Here is a 16,523-nt window from a genome sequence, read left to right as displayed (position 1 = left end):
ATGGCTCATAGAGCTAGCGGTGTAGACGTCTGTCAGGGCCAGAAGCCTCTAAGTCCTCATTCAGAAAGACGACGCCTTTCATTCTCAGGTCAGGGGGCAGTCGCAGATGCATACCTTACAAGCAACACAGCCTCCCATGCATGCCAATACGAAATGACGCCGTTGCATTCGTCAACGCCACGCCGATCCACATAAAATACTGGACCGTTTATTTCCATCGTAGCAACACTCGGGGAAGTCGAAGCTACAGACATGGGTCGTGGGAACCAAGACGCAAATCTTAGAATAATTTTAGCACCACTCTGCTGCAATAATCTCACCTGCTAAAATTACCTGCCAAAATATATTCTGAAAAGCGTCTTCACTTGAGCTGAAAATATAACGCTGCCAGTGTCGCGTCACTTGCACTAACCACTACATGACAAAAATTTTCTATGATAAAATTACATGTCTACTATGCTCATTTAGGACCTACATGCGCAAAATAATCCTCGACGATCAGCTATTTAAGTAGCATTCATGGAGAAAAAATACAATAAAGAACCCAATATTACAAAGAACCTTACAACCACAGACATTAAATTTCCCTAGTCTACACGGTGTTAGCCGTCGATTAAATATATAAACTCTGTAGTTTTTCGTGTTAAAACCTCGATCTGGTTATGAGCTGCATGTGTTAACAGTCATGAGTCGACATCAACAAACGCGAACGCTCTAAAGCAATTTTTGGCGGGCCCGGGCCGGGACCGGACCTGATGCCCTCGGGCCTGAGCCGGGATCTGGTTTGAAGTCGTAGGCAGGGCCAGGCCCGGACCCGTTCACTGATGAGCCCAGGTCGGACCTTCAAACACATGTGGTGCTCTGCATATATTCGAGGCATTCTGTGCTAAGCTCAGGGGACAAGCTGGAAAAACTGGCTCTTAATTACCTTAGTAAACAAAATAAAAAATAATTCTGATTATTTTTTGCTTGATTTCTTCATGTATAAAGTTTTCTTATTCCTTTTTTTTTTTTGCTTTGCTGCTACAAAAACAAGCTTCGTTCTTGCGAAATAAAAAAATATTGTACAACAAAACGCTCTTGATACGGTCAAATGGTCACCGCTTTTAGCGATTGCACTGTTTCATCGCTTTCGTTACAATTAATTTATTACAATTGCTTCATTTCACCACCTCTTCCTTATTGCACTACATTGACGGTTGCTGTATGGTCACCGCAGTACGCAGAGATAGCTTCCGCCTTAAAAGTAATTGCAGTTTATTTTGTGAGCCTTACGATATGGGGACACTTTAAAATACCAATTTTCATCAAAAGATGACATTTCTTACTTTTATGTTTGATGCAACCTCACACACTCCTATACATATTGAAAAATAATTCATGTTTCTACGTTGTGCCGTTTCAAAAGTTACAGGGTAACTTGTAATGTGCACCGTGCTTTGTGAAATCGAAACTTATATTCTTTGTCCTTGCCCTTCTCGAAATGCATATTTGTTCGGTTTGTGCTGCGCCATCTCGGATAAAAAATTGCCCATTGAAGGTTTTCTCTTGAAACGTTGTAGGCAGTTTTATTATATTCAGTGCGTTTAATGAACGAGGATTATTAAATTTTACTCACAACATTTTATTGTATGGTTTGTTATCTCTGATCATAGGCTTGCAAAAAACAGTTCTTGTGTATGTTTTTAGTTTTTGATTGATAATTTTCCAAGCACGTATCACGTTGTTTTTATGCTGGTTCATTGCGCAGCTTATGGATATCTCTGCCTAAATACTAAATCATGGTGGCATACAGCCTTTGGTTTCAAATGTAGACATGCTGGCGTAAGGGGCGAATTTGGCACTTTAAAAAATTATTGTAAAATTACAAAATATTGTTTCATAGCTTTAACCGCAAAAATAGCATTGATATGGTCTTTCTAACAAGGGACAGAAATCCTATACTGTTATCCTTAGAAGTACTTTTTCTTTCTCTCTACCAAATGTCATTCATACCTTGAATATATGCCTAATTGTTTCGTCGTGGGCTCAGAGGGGTTGGTATGACAGTGCATTTCCCACTTCAATTTTTTCGTGGCCAAGTTAGAATATGCGCGTGTGCGCGAAATTCAGCTGCCCAAGTTAGAATATGCGCGAAATTCAGCTGCTTTTGCATCTAATAAATTTTAAGCTTTTTCTCGCTGCAAGAACTATTTACGATAGTCATTTTATTGCGCTCGCGCCACCGTCATCGTGCTGTCACGGTATTGACGCGCATGCGCAGCCCAGGCAGGAAGGGTTGAGTTAAGCTGCAAGAGCGTCGAAAGCAAGTCACCCCCACGCAGGGTATCAGACCAGGCTAGCTATTTTTCCGTCGTTTTCCACGCTGTGTAACAAAATGAGTCAACCTCGCGCTCCACCTAATCGGCTCGGCCATTGCCAGGCAGCGTTCCGGCTTCTCCACCTGCCATGAGCGTTGCCCACTAAGAAGTTGTGTGCTTACCACGCCGTGGGTCATACACTACACTGGTTTAGGCGGAAAGAACAGTAAACGTCAAGCTAAATCTGGCGCTGTCAAACGCGGAACGTTTTCCCAGTTTTCCGTCTGTCTCATCTCATGCACCAACGAGGCGCGACGCTATATAGCAACGCCGTGGCCAACATTGCTCACGCTACAGCGTAGTGACACGGCAGGGCGCTGTTCCTGCGGCGCAGCAGCAGTAGTCTCACGTGCTGCGTAGCGCCATGTCGCCTGCGCGTATAGTTAGAACTGCGTGCGAGGAGCTAGAGCGCAACGCTAAACCTCGTTATCACTGTCAGTTCTTCGCCTTCTGGCAAAGCTGTCACATATTTTACTAGTGCGCATAATTAAAACGGGGTTTACAACTTAAAGCGTACACATGAGTCCTCTACACTTGTATAGAATAAAATGGCTTGCCAGAAACATTTAATCCAGTTTTTGAAAACACCCGCGGACTTATATTTAGGTGCACGTTAAAGAACCCCAAGTGGTCGAAATTATTCCGGAGTCTCCCACTATACGGCGTGCCTCAGAATCATAATGTCGTTTTGGCACGTAGAGCACCATAGATTTTCTTTTATTCGGATGGCCTTTTCATGTTAGTTGTGCACGTCCCTTGCATAAAAAAGTTGTTAGCAATTTTACATTGTCACTGTATCTTGTTTTACTGTAATGTCTTAAAGTACACCGCCGAGGCAATGACAGTTTTAAGGCCTGTATAGACTAAATTCTTCCGGGGGGCCCGAGCTTGGAGCCACGGACCGGGGTCAAACACAGGCCAAATAATTCGGCTCGTGTAGTGCTCTAAGACGAATACTGGCGCTGGCCAAGCCACCCGAGTTTTCTTGTCATGGTGTCGTTATCTAACGCACGGCCTTGTGGTTACACGTGGCTACGAAATCAACCCGGGAGTGGGAACCGTCTGAGAAATGTAAGCTTCTCTCCCTGTCATCTTTGTGTTTACCTTTCTCATTCCCCCAGTGTAGGGTAGCCAACCGGACGTTATTCTGGTTAACCTCCATACCTTCTGCATTTGTCTTTCCTCCTCCTCCCTAATGAAGTCTCTTTTTTTGTTTGTTGTTAGTCGTAAATCGCGCGAGAATCTGGGAGAATTCAGCCATTCACGAGCTTCATCAGTAAGTTGTATTCGCGAAGGAAAACAAGTTGATGCGGTGTTCAAACCACTGACATTCTGCGTGAAGGATAAAGAAGAGTGGTGGTTTGAAACTAACTAGTACCACGGAATTCAATAATTTCTCACATGAGCAGTATATTTACGGCTACACATTGCCGTAACCGGACGCTTGTTTGTGTTCGGAGCGGGAAAAGAGAATATTCGTCGACGAATGTCTCATCAATCACGGATCAAGCTTTTCAAATCACGTTAATTGCTTTTGCCTTCCGCAGCGTACTTCCGCAATATATATTTCCATTGCAGCCTGGAGCTTAAAGTCAGTAATAAGTTATTACCAATTTTAGTTATTTGCGAAGGCACTGGGACTGCTACGCGTCCATCTATTAGGTCCACCTCACTGAATGAACCAGTAGTGAAGACAGAATCGCAGTTGCTATATATATATATATATATATATATATATATATAGTAACAGGACTTTTCAATGGGCCAAACATATTTAGAAGAATGAGAAGCACAACTTCGCAGTTGTCTTCGGTTTATTTGCCCAAAAGTTTCGGTCGGCTGATCAGTCAATTAACAGGCAGCTCAGCCAGGTCCCTGGTTGCTGCTTACCCCGCCACCGTCTCGTAGCACTTTTTCCAGATAACGTGGTAAGCTAATTCACGCATATCTACAATCAAACTGTACTCTGACCTGATATTAAAAAACACGTAATATTTAGGAATCAGCCAGGCTTTGGTTAATAACTTTTGGTCGGTTAAGCCAAGCGTCAGCGTGTGAAATTATCTTTTTGTACTCGGTGACACCGTATACGTGAACACCGCCGACATGAGCACGCATCAACGCAGGCAGCCAATTGGCCCTGAAAGAATTCTTGCAGCAACCTCCAAACGCTGCCTGCTGAGATGACGCATCGCCGGCGTCCGGCTGCAGAGCTGCACCGTGCGACAGGGGACAAGTGCAGGCGCATTCCGGAAGGCAGGCGCGGCATGCCATCGTGACTGCAGCGCACACGCTCAGGTGTTTTCGAGCGCAGCTGCAGTAGTTGTGCACCACTTGCACGTTGTACACGGCGCGAAATGTTCGCTAGCGCGCGCGTACGGGCTAGTCACCTTCCTTGTTTCCCGCACAGTACCAACCATGATGGAAAACTGGTGCAATATGCTGCACAGTTCAGAAAGTGTGCAGAAACTGCTCGAAATTTAAATGCACCAAACAGCTGGGAATTTGAACAAGTCCTATGTAAAACAGTGTTCGCATTTTTGAAAAGGAAACATCTGGGCTTGCATTCCCAAATCTTTTTGTTCGTAGTGCTGTTTGCCACTGGATCGCTTTCTTCGCCAATATGTCTAACATCCCGATTAGCTGGCAGATGCCCTTACTAGCAGTTTTAGTGTAAGAACTTCTGTGTGTGTGTCTGTGGGTATGTGTGAATACGAGCCCTGGTTTTTCTTAAAGCAATGTCGTGGCTACGTGAAAGCTATCACACTGCGTGTTGTGAGTTACATCGAGTACCTCTTGCACATATCACGAACGAATCATGTGACTATTCGGACAGAACTTTACGGAGAAAAACGTTTCTGGAGGAATTTTTTTAAGTACAGCGCGCACAGAAATAAACACGGCCCGTGAATGAGCAGTCCATGACCTACAAAGCGTCAGGCAGACAGCCATAAAAGCAGATTGCACGTATGTCACTCTATCAGTCTAAACATTGGTCTTGGTTTTGTTTTATTTTGCTTTGTTTTCTTTTTTATTGACGCTCCAGACACATTATAGTTCCGGAGCTCCAGCTTTAGGTGGCAATGTCAAAATAATACTAACGAAGCTGTTGCTTTATTTCTCATCTAATTAGCGCGGAGCCCTATTGACAGACAGTTAAAAAGCGACTACTCCTTTCCTGCCTGTCCGCTTCATTATTGAACCAATGACGACACGTTCATTTCTCGCAGGTCGCATTCGCGATCACGAGGTGGGCACCTTCTTCTGCAAATCCCAGCCTCACCGGAGGAAAAAATAGTACCATAAGTCCTCCTTGTAGGGGAACTGGCACTCGCATTCGGGTAACAGATGCATCCGTTTTTTTTTTCCACAGCCTTTCTGTAATGCGTAGTATATATAGCAATTGCTCAGTGTTGCCATGACATTTTTCGTATTTCTAGGAAGTTTGGCACCGGCAGCTCTGCTTCCTCACTAGCAAAATCTCTCTTTTAATGCATTTACAATGTCAGATGAAACGATGGCCGAGAATTCCCCATGGAGCCTGCGTCAACAGATGAATGTGCGTACCAAAAATGTAGGCATTACTCGGCGTTCCTGGGATTTGAACCTGATTACGATTGAATTAAAAACCAGGGGCCGATTTGACAAATCTTTTTTGTCCGTAAGTGCTCTCTGCCATTGACCGCCCGCCTTCGCTAATTGATATGTCTACCATCTTACGATTAATTCTAGCGTAGGACCTTTTTTTTAATGTGGGACCAGGGGGCCCGTATTCCCAAAGATCTTTTTGCGCTAAAGCTGTTCGCAAGTTAAAGCACCAGCCAATTCTGATTCTGCACATATTATTAGCAAAGGTGCATGCTGATCAGTGGCAAAGAGCACTTTCGAACTAAAATCTTCGTGAATTCGCTTCCAGTGCTCCAAGTCACCTGGACATTGCACCGATACGCCTTCTGTATAACGTACGTTTTCTGTCGCACATTATTTTTTTATTTGTTTCTTTCTTTCTCAGACAGTGCCTGATAGGGGAGTAGTGGCTAAGGGTGCTTGCAATCTGACAGTGTCTCGTCCCCCTTTGCAGACGCCAGAACAGTAAAACATAATTACAGAGTAGTTCGGACAAATGTGAACTAAAACAGCTTTGAAAAATGTACAAACAAGTCAAATATATCGTAGTACAGAAATAGAAAGTAAATACGCCCGAAGTGCGTATTTACTTTCTATTGCTGTACAGAAAACAGCAAATATAAAATCTAACAACGACTACAAAGGCATCATTTGAATATATAGTAGTAAACCATTGTAAGTACAAAAGCAAACAATAAACAATAGTGCGGTAGCATTCAAAGTCACAAACCGTGGTAGTAAACAAAATATCGAATACAAAAGGAGTCCTACAATGCTGCGCTGCTGCACTAACGTTGAACAGTGCGCTATAACAAGGGCAAACAAATGAGCAAACCATATACGGAAGAAATTTTTTTTTTCAGCGGCTTGCTCCAACAAAATGCCTTCAAAAATATTTTAATATGATCGTTATCACTTTTGCTCATTGTTTTAAGTTCAGAAATTACGTATTTCATTTTGTGATTGCTTATTAATAAATCATTCGCTTGTAACCAGCCTGACAAGTTCACTAGGTATACGCTTGCCGATACTTCGAGGCTTACTTTTATCTACCTCTAAAGCAGACATTCGTGTCATCGGCGTATATGGTTAAGTCTAGGAAGCCCGGTATTGTTGCAGTGTCATTTTTGTAATTGAGAAAGAGACTATGTCCTAATATTTAGCCCTGTGAGACTCATAATTTTCCTTTTATCAGGAGACGCAGTGTTTGTATATGCGTATTCATAACAGTTCGTTAGGTATTATTTCAATAGTCTTAAAGCTATTCCCCGAATGCTATCAAGTTCACGTTTCTTCATCAAAATATCAAAACATGAGGCTAATTGAAGACAAGATTGCGAAGATCGACCTGTTGTCATTACCCAGAACGTTGAAAACGCGGATCTTCACAATATAAATCACGTGTTTAGCATTGCTATTTTGTCGGTTTCTCGGGTTCACTTCGCGCACGGAATCAGCATTGTGCCACAGTATAGCCCCGGCCGTTTTCTAAATGCGTGAACGCCTGCGCATCGTGAACGCCGCACACGTAGTTTAAATGATGGATCCGGGACCTCAAAGAGGTGCGACGTAATTCTAACGCCTTTAACTCGTGTTGACCACTAAATCTCCACTGAATTATTTCTACGCTACGCATACTGATGCATGGCATGGTGTCGTCGCAGGAATTGGGCGTTCGGTGCGATATATACGCCGCATTCCTGTTCGAACCACAAGTGCCGGCTGAATTTCTCGATCATCGACCTCGACATTTATCCATAACTGCAGCCTAACCGTCTATCCGCAGAGACCTGTCATTCTTCTGCGGCGTGCGTCCGGCGCACAAACCCCTACTTTGGAGTTTCTCCTTTTCTCTGACATGCGTTGAGCACTTGTTATCTCTGTAGTTTTTTCTCGCTTTTTTTTTATTGCGAAGATACTACTAACAGTCGTCTCTTTGATCTTCTACGCCTATAGTAAGCACACCTCCTCGTTCCATCCTCATAGTCTTTCTTCTCACTGCTGTGTAACTGAGTTACGAATCGTTTCCCGCTTGACACTGCACTCTTTTTTTTTCTGCATTGAAATACTTTCAAGTATGCACCACGCGCACTGGCATCAACAACTTCGTGCACATACTGGCGCTTATCAGCTCATAAAACTTGGGGCCCCGGAGTGTCGGTGCAGTAATCTAAAGATAGCGGGGGCTGCTCTCATCTCGACTTTAAAGCGTTTCATGGAGACAGCATCGAAGTTCGCAGCGATGTTGGCTATACTTTGCTCTCAGCGAGCAGACGACACAGACGAGTAACACAAAGACGTGATGCGGGATGGAGTGGAGTGAAGCGAGCGCATAGTTAACGTTATTATCGGTTTGTATCGCAGACATTGCGATAAGCGACGTAAAGCTTTTACTGCGACAGCCTTTAAGAGCTCGAAACTGGGTGTGCTGTGTCCGGACGTCTTATCTGACAAAGATAGGGCCACCTAGGAAAACGTTGGCTAGCTTTTCTGAGGCCCTTAGAGGTCACCCTTCTGAAGCACTTTATTCCTGTTTATGTAATTTCTAGTTTCCTTACATAATATTTGAAATTCAGTATTTGTGTAAACCAATGTTTAAGTCGCCGATTATGAGACTGTTTATGTGCTAAAGGTCCCTTGATTTTCAGGCTCAATTAGTCGTTTTGATGGTCCCGGCTCAATATTATCCAAATCGGCAGCCAGAACTTTACAACTGATGTCCCAAACGAAATCTTGCAGTGCCACCTACGAGGTTTCAGCGAAAAATGTTTTCCTTTTACATTTGCAGTAGTAATATCGATCACTTGGCGGCTGTGAATCGTGTGAGCTACTTTGTAAAAACATCACCGCCCAAACACTCCGTACAGATGATTAACCAGCGAAGCTGAAACCTGCGGCCCCGGTGTTTATCACTGGGTTAATCCCGACGGTACATTAAAGCATTTCTGAATTATTGGCTACGTCTTTGTGTTTCTTTATGTGGTTACACACACGTTTGGCTGTGACGGAGAAAACGACGTCGCTGACGGAATGCCCGCAGTTCGTCGTTGTTTCTTCAAAATTAAATGGCTTCAAAATTAAATCTGTCCGTCACGTAAGACAATGAATGGCTCATGCCGCCTTAAACGCGGTCTCCCCATTACGACGATAGAAGAGAAGTGAAATTCTACGCCGGAATGATGAGCGGCAACGGAGCCAGCTGTGGAAGAAGAAGACTCGACGAACGCGGGAGCAGTGGCACGAGCGCGTTCGTGCGATGGGCGCCAACGAGCCAGCTGTGGAAGAAGACGACAACGCTCTAGCCATTGCTGATGATGATAGTTTCTGCGTACAGGCAACAGACGGATGAATCGGCTAGCCATATACAGCTTCGCTGTAAAAAGGGCATACCGTTGCCGTTGCGACGTCGTTGCTAGCATTGACGCCATCGATGCTTTTGATAATTACACCAATCGCCGAATTATTGGCCTATCCTCCATTGTGGGCATGTGCCATGTCTGAGGCTCATCATCAACATCGTCATGTGTGCCTTTTTTGTGCCATCGACACTGTTTTCACAAGCATCACGTCGACAAATTGCACGTCAACACATTACTATCTTGTCAATAACAACTTCTATGCGATGTCGTCCTCCTCCCCTACAGTGTTTATTGATGTGGCTTCCGAAATATATGCGCGGACGCCACCGCTTTCATAGTGGAGTGTGGAGCGCAAAACCTCGCAGCAATTGTAAAATATGTTTTGTACCACAACTTCTTAATGCCCAGCAGGTGTTGCATTGCTCGCGTTTACATATCGAGGCATTGCATAGGATATTTGCGTTTTGTTTGGCATCCATTATCGTAGGTCATTATCGTTGAAAAAGGAGGCCTTCATCTTGTACATTTGTTTGTGCGCCAATTGATCATGCAGTTCTTTTACTTTAAGAATGCCCGTCATTCATTTCTCCTTTTTAGGACACGTCTTTCTTGGTGCCTCCCACTTCTTTTTGTTAGCATTTGTCATGCTCAAGAATCACTATTGTGGGCCGTCTTTAAAATATTGTAGACACTTTGTTATTCTAAAAGCCAGATTCTCACTAGAGTATCTGTTCGGTGTTGACAAGGACATTGTTAAACCATAAAATTGGTGCTCAATGCTTCCCGTGTGTCAATTTACTAAAAGCCTTCGTGTCTCTCTTTGGTCAAGATGTACTTGTCCGTGTTCGTAATACATGTGTGTCACCGGCAGAAAATTTTTTTTAAACTTCAGAATTCCACTTGGCCTGTTAAAACATGGCTTCATGAAAAACCGGTATTTCTGTCCTAGAACGCAAACTCTCGTTTGTGCAACGAATTTGAAACTATCGGAATAGAACACTGCTTTATTTTTTTCGTGACACGTTTCATTTTAATACATTTTACGAGTCACAACCAAAACGAACGGCAGATCATGTAGGGAGGTATTCAGTTTTTCTCGTTGAAAAAGGATATGATTAATAGTGCACCTTGAGATTGATTTATGCTATTGGGACTGCTTTCATTATAGAGGAGCCGTATGATCGACAGATGCGCTAGGCCACATTGGTCGACAAGGTCTATCTTCAAAGAAGAGGCTGCTCAAGTGCGTAGCGTTCATGCCACCTTAGAACCGGTACCTGAGTAGCTTCCTTTGCTAGATGCTTGTGTGTGTTTGCCGGAATTAAGATTATTTGCCTTCGCGCTTGAGTATAGTGTGTGTCTAGCATGTCTAGCCTGTGTCTGTCGTGCATTTTTTTTTTGTAAGGAAGTATCACGTAAGCAATATTTGTTTTACGTTTGTGGTAATATTTCCGCGCAATAAAGAAACAAATGCGCGACAGCGCAGTGATTAGCACATCCGTTTCCCAAGTGCACATCGGTGCGATGACATGAGCTCGAATTGAGAGGAATTAAGAGGAATGGCGAGGACAATGCCATCATAGATGTTTTCAGGAAATTTTAGGAAGATTTTGGGTGGTGCATCTACTAAACCCTACTCTTAAAGGGTCTTTTTATTCTTTGCTGTTTGATCTCGAGGCCCAAACAGGCTTGTGATGGTGCAAACACCACATGATTCATACCGTAGTTGCCCTTCAACTTGCTAAGTACTACTAAAACCATTATTCTTTATGGAAATGGCGGGTAGTGAAACTCGTCGTGAAATTGGTATCTTGTTCCACCTGTGCGTTTCTTTCACTGTTCAGGAATTTGCTACCACATGTTAAGCAATTCAGTGTCGAGCACACATGCGAGTGGAAGGCGTGAGACCTCCTTACACACCATTCTTGGCCCTTCGAGGAGCATTATTTGTGGCATACACGCGTGTCAAAAGCCTCTTGTTTACAGATTGTCAAGTAGAGTCGTCCTCGCGACACTGACGCGCCGGCAGGGCCAAATGAAGTGTTCCATATCGCCGATTTCTTGACATTCTGCGCATGATGGGGAGTTAGCTCAGCCAAGTGCTCATTGCTATTGGCCGGCCACCTTCGCTAATATCATTATTACCTGGAATTTGCTCTGATGACAATTATAGCGTAACAGTTTTTGTTGTGAATAAGGGATGAGATGGACGATTAGGGTAAGCCGATAGCTAAGCATAGCGAATGAAGCCGATAGCCATGACGGCAATGCGACGTTTTACCGATTGCCTTCATTCACAAGGGAACCGGTGCGAAGGATGACAGTGAGTGAGCGGGGCCGCCGCATCACGCAAGCCAATAAGGGCAGGAAGAATGAAAAATGAAAAGAATTCTCGTAAAATATGGGCCCTCTTTCTTAAGCACGTATTTACGCAGCCATCTGTACGCAACAGCGGTTTAGCGAAGTCCTATTCAGATGCGATTGGGGTCAAGGGGATGGCCCACGTGCCAGCCCCATGCAAACCATTACGGGTAGCAACGCTTATATGTCTGAAAAACCAGGGAAACCAAAAGTCTTCCGGGCTTGCTGCTGGTTGCTGGTGCTATCCCGAAAAAGGAAATATGCAGTTTTTCATGTGTTGGCATGGGGCCGCTCGATCACACAGCAAAGTAATCTTTCATTAAGCGACCACGGCATTGCTTTGCAGTTGTACAGTCGGTACATCAGTAAATCAGCATGTGATTGGCTAGCCATATACAGCTTCTCTGTAAAAAGTTTTAGTCATTAAAAAAGAACAAGCTATGTTATACGGCTATTGATACGCTGTTATAGGTCATTTCGCTTTTCGTTGTTTTCCTGTTCGGGTTTCTCATTTGCAGCCAGTCGCGGCTGCTAATCGGAAGATAAAGCGCGAAAGGAGGCGAACTGCAGTTCTTTGACAGCAAGAAGAAATATCCAGGCTTCGGCTGGTATTTCGTATGAAGCGGTGTGGTCAAGTATCGGGCGGCGGTATTATACTGTTCGTTTCGTGTTTTCGTGGTTATTTTGATTTGTATATCGTTTCTTTTTTCACCTTTCCGTTCAGTGTGTCGCAAGCCAGTCAGACTAACCTGATGTCTCTTTCTTCTCCCGGTCAAGGGCATTCTCCTTGGCTAGCATCTATCCCTGCTCGAGAGTGGCCGATAGACTCATTTTTACGCAGTGGCATCCACAGTGTGCATGTGGCTCTAGTGCCAACCAATGGGGGACCAAAACAGATAAGGAACCCGAAAGCCATTCAGGTGGAGCTTCGAAAGGCCACTTCCCTGTTCCAGAAGATCACCGAGGTCCGTCAATTTGGTCGCGGTGGTATTGTGTGCTGCTCATCAGACCAGGAGTGTGTTCGAGACCTCCTCAACTGTTCCGAGTTTGTATCGAATCCGGTGAGCCTGTATATTCTAGCACACTTTGCTCGCTCGTAAGGCTTAGTTCACGGTGTCGACACGAGCCTGGACCCCTCAAAGGTATTAGACTTGTTTTCAGTTGTTGGTGCTGTTTCTGTGTACCGATGCAGCCGAATTATTGAGAACAGGAACTCGCCTACGGAATCGGTTATTGTTACGTTCGCGGGAACAGTTCGTCCGTCTGAAATCAAGGCATGGCCCCTGATATACAGAGTAGAGCCACTTTCTCTATGACCACTACTGTGCTTGAAATGTTGGCGTTACGCGGGCAGAGCATAAAAGGCTGCAGGTCGGTTGCTCGATGCCGACTATGCAGAGAAAATCACGACAGCACAGTCGGTAAATCTCAGGAAGAAAAATGTTGCCTGTGTCGTGAAGCTCACGCTGCAGACTATTCGAACTGACTGCGAAGGAACGAGAATTAAGAATACTCGAAGTGGTGGAGCGCAGGCGATGCTCACGTAGGGAAGCACTTACAGAGGTTCAAGGAAGAGCCCATGGCTATGCCGGCATAACAGCTCGTCACGCCGCTAGCTTATATATTTCTTTATCCAAGGCCATAGCAGAGGCAGTAGAAAAAGTTACGGAAAAAGCTATGGAACGTCTTGCGACAACTATTTTTGAGTCCTTGGCACAAATGCTGTCTAGTCAACTGCCACAGTTCATTGGTACAACCTGTACCCAGGTTCAAGCACCCCAAGTTTTGAATATTCTAAATCTAGCTCAAAAGCAAACATCGCCACCAAATTCGTTAGATGACTCTCCTTGCGCAGGACCGTCTACCTATACAGAGCAGACAGAACCAGAACCCCTAACGGACGGCTATGAAAACTTCCAGGATGTAGACATGGAACTCAAGAGTTAGAAACGCACCAGTTCTCCTCCCCCGAAAATTTCCCCTAAGTCAAAACCAAAAATTATGTAAAGAGAACCTCTCCAAGAAGGACTTATTGAAAGAAGGTATTTTGGATCAAGCGGTTTCCGCTACCGTTCTATCTTCAACATAGCCTCTCTGAAAAGTTTACAGTTGAATTGCAGTTCGATTGTTTCTGCTACTCTAGATTTTTCATATATTTCTTCTCAATTTTCCCCAGATATAATTGTATTACAAGAAACCTGGCTTTCAAGTGATCAAACATTTTTCCTGAAAAATTGTTGATTATTTCGTTTGGATCGACCATGGTGGTTGCGTTGCTTTCTTGATTTCAACAAAATTTAGTCCCAAGGCCACGATATCGTATGAATGTATGTCTACTCAATGCGAAATATTAGCATTAGACATAGCACTCCCTGACTGTGCCCCTTTTTCCCTAGTTAATTTATATTTCCCAGCAGGAGTGCAGGATACAAAATCTCCAGACATCGCCTTAGCTTCCTGCAGAAACGACATAATACGACATAATACTTGCTGGTGACTTCAATTTTCATCATGTGTCTTGGGAATTTAAAACTGATTTGGGTGGAAAGCGTCTGTGGGAATGTAGTCTTCACAATAACATTTCTTGTCTAAATTCAAAAGTTGCTACATTTGTTCGCGGCCAGTCTCAATCAGCTCTAGATCTCACTTTTTCCAGCTCTAACTATATCCTCGTCGAATACTACAGACTGTGCTACCAACAGTGACCACCTTCCTTTATTATTGATGATATTAATTTCACTGTGATTTCCTTCAGAAGAAAAAACAACACATTTCTGAATTATGACAAATTTCAAAAGGACTTGAAGTCTACGATGCTTTCACGTACGAATATCCAAGAGGATATTAGAGCTATGAGCCTCTGTGCAGTTTCAAAACGTTTCTTAAAGAATGCAGATTTTAATTTAAACTCCGACACAGGTAAATCTTTCAGTCCGTGATGGAATTTAGAATGCACGCACGCTCACCGAAAACGAAAAGCTGCATGGAAGAAACTTTTGTGTAATCAATGCCCAAACAATGCGAGTGATTGGCAATGCATTGCTGCATCTTTCAAGCGTGCAATAGCTAAAGTCAAAGCCAAATATTATTATTCATGAATAAGTTCACTTATTTGTCTAAATTTAAATAACAAGAAAGCTCTTTTAGATTTTTACGCCCTCTAAAGATAATTCCGGTTCCAGCAAATATTGATACTTTTGTCCTTTCGCCATGCAAATTGTCTGAATTATTGAAAAATATTGGAAAGGCAGTGGAAGACAGGTTCACTTCAATAGTTCCACTATGCCAATTGAAGTCATTGGCGCTGGAGGAATTCAAGAAAGCTATATTACAAGAATTGGCGGCTGTTGTTCGCTCTCTGCCTTCTTCAGCGCCAGGTGCACATGGAGTTAGCAAAGCCATGATAAAAATTCTGTATGAATTGTCCCCGCAAGAAATTTTGAATATGGTAAATTACTCTTTCAAAACTGCTGGATGGAATATTGTCAAGGTAATTCCGATACTTAAAAAACAGGGAGGTGGATATGATTTAGATAATATTAGACCAATATCTCTCATTCAATTTTGTTAAACTAATAGAAAGCATTTCGAATAGCCGAATGACTACATACATATCTGAAAATTAACACTTAACCCTAGTCAAATTGGCTTTAGGAGTGGGTGATCGATATGGTGTGCGCACGTACACTTCGAGAGCCGCATACAACTCGCACGTCGTAGAAGAGAATATTCAGCATGAGTGACTTTAGATCTAGCTAAAGCTTAGGATTCCATGAAGCATGGTCTACTGAAAAAGCAACTAGAGATTTACAGGTTTCGAAATACATCACGGCGTGGGTTTCATAATTTTTAAGGGAAAAGGGATTCTAGTGTTTTCATTTTCAAAGCGGATGTTCATCGTCTAGGTATAAGCAGAAACGCGGAAGTACCACAAGGGTCAGTGTTATCTCCTGTTTTATTTAATATATGTTTAAGCTCCATTCCTTTGCTCCAGGATTCATGTATACGCTTATGCCGATGGCATCGCTTGTTTTGCATCGAACGACGATCTACGTTCATTTTATCAAATGCTACAAAATTGCTTATCTACTCTTGAAAATTGGATTGAGACCATACATATGTCTCTGAACGTTAGTAAAAGTGCACTCCTCTTTCGTTTAGATGTTCCCGTTCACATTTCACTGATGTATCGTCACGAGTTTATTCCCCAGGTGGATTCTCTTAAATAGGTTGGAATTACTTATGATGGAACACTAAACTGAATAAGCCACATTGAAAACGTCGCGCCTAAGGCAACTCGTGCTGTGGGATGGTTGTGTAAAATCAGTAACCGACGATACGGGTTGCGAAGACATACATTAATTATGATATATAAAATGTATGTCCGACGCATCATGGAATTTGGATGCCGTCTTGTTTTCTGGCAGTCCAGCTTATAAAATTCAAGCTCTGGTACTATTAGAAAGGGAAGCTCTGCGTTTGTGCCTTGGACTCCCTAAGTTTGTTGCAAACACCGTTCTGTATATGAAAGCGCGATTACCATGTTTAAAAAGTAGATTCGGAACCCTTACTGTCCAAACGTACCTGAAATTTTACGATTGTCCTCAAATAAGATCAATGTATGTTCTCATTAATGAACCAAGTACATTTTTAATACTCATTGGTTGCGACTGCACACCTCTCAGATCGTATTCGCACAGGCGCAGCTAACACCACTGAATGTGCAAATGCAACGTATTCACCAAAAAGTCAATCCAAGAAAAGCCTCCAAATTGAATTTGACGATATTTTTCCCCTCAAACGCTAAATTAATGCC

At 43.3% G+C, this 16,523-nt stretch overlaps 1 protein-coding gene across 3 annotated transcripts in view; it reads right to left on the bottom strand.

Annotated features, from left to right (window-relative positions):
* LOC119436267 (acanthoscurrin-2-like) overlaps positions 1-16,523 on the bottom strand; it is an 83,156-nt gene that overhangs the window by 63,790 nt on the left and 2,843 nt on the right. The window lies entirely within an intron of this gene.

The sequence above is a fragment of the Dermacentor silvarum genome, chromosome 1 (genome assembly GCF_013339745.2).
Source record: "Dermacentor silvarum isolate Dsil-2018 chromosome 1, BIME_Dsil_1.4, whole genome shotgun sequence".
Lineage (NCBI taxonomy): Eukaryota > Metazoa > Arthropoda > Arachnida > Ixodida > Ixodidae > Dermacentor > Dermacentor silvarum.
Note: the sequence above shows the minus strand (reverse complement) of the source record. Positions and strands in the feature narration are given on the sequence as shown.